The sequence below is a fragment of the Mustela lutreola genome, chromosome 6 (genome assembly GCF_030435805.1).
Source record: "Mustela lutreola isolate mMusLut2 chromosome 6, mMusLut2.pri, whole genome shotgun sequence".
NCBI lineage: Eukaryota > Metazoa > Chordata > Mammalia > Carnivora > Mustelidae > Mustela > Mustela lutreola.
Window position 1 is genome coordinate 49,806,741 of NC_081295.1, and position 1,096 is coordinate 49,807,836.

Below are 1,096 nucleotides of genomic sequence, written 5' to 3' on the forward strand. Positions count from 1 at the left end.
TTTAAGACTCTATACTCTTGATTCCACATATCCTCCCAACAGTTTTATAAGAACCATCATCTTTTTATTTTTATTTATTTTTTTATTTTGTTGCCATCAATAACAAATTTACTTGTTTTAAAAAAATCCAAATGCATTGTCCAGAAAAATTTAATAAGCTTATTTATAATTGTTATAAAAATATGGAATGCTGGGTGCCTTGGTGGCTCAGTGGGTTAAACCTCTGCCTTTGGCTCAGGTCATGATCTCAGGGTCCTGGGATCGAGCCCCACATTAGGCTCTTTGCTCAGGGAAAGAGCAAAGAGCCTGCTTTCCCCTGCCTCCTTGCTTACTTGTGATCTCTCTCTCTGTCTAATAAATAAAATCCTAAAAAAATATGGAATGCTTCATGAATTTGAGTGTCATCCTTGCACAGGGGCCATGCTCATCTTCTCTGTATTGTTCCAATTTTAGTATATGTGCATCATCATCTTATGTGAACAAACTGAGGCTAAGAAATTAGGTGATTGAATGTGTCACTTGGCAATAAGTAGCAGAATTCGCAGTTGAGTAACATGTGAGTCTAGGTAGAGAGGCTTCCAGATCCCCTAGCCCTAAGTTTGGGTTGCAGCAATTTTCCCAGGAAAGCAGGGAGCATGCAGAGGCAGAAAGTATGTTGAGTGGGGATATAGGAGTGCCTGAGGAGTGTAGGAAAAAAGCAGGGAGTCAGTTTGAGATAAATGAAAAAACTACCGAGGAAGAGAGACACTCTGGAAATATCAAATCTATGTGTCACGGGTTATCTTGAACTGCATCGCAAGGAAAAACTGCCCCTTGGTGGTACATTAATTTATCTTTGTATCAAAAACGTTGAACAGGGGAGGACTTTAGTGTCATCAAGTAGTTAACTTTCTTCACCTTGTAGGTATAGAGTCTGAAGTCCAGGGAGGACGCTATGTTATAATAATAGTAACTAGAGTCTCTGAAATTCACAGCTGACCAATTCTCCCAGGAGTTTGACACCCCTATCTATGATTTTTCTGGAAGCCACATTCAAAATAAATGAGCCAGACATGGGTGGTCTTTACAGGGATAAACAGAAGAGATTCATCCCATT

The 1,096-nt window shown here is 39.5% G+C and overlaps 1 non-coding gene across 1 annotated transcript; it reads right to left on the bottom strand.

The window, feature by feature from the left end:
* Window positions 1-370: 370 nt before the first annotated feature.
* Window positions 371-481, bottom strand: LOC131834900 (U6 spliceosomal RNA). The gene has a single exon (XR_009354994.1). It is a non-coding gene; the product is annotated as a U6 spliceosomal RNA (small nuclear RNA).
* Between the last annotated feature and the right edge of the window lie 615 nt (window positions 482-1,096).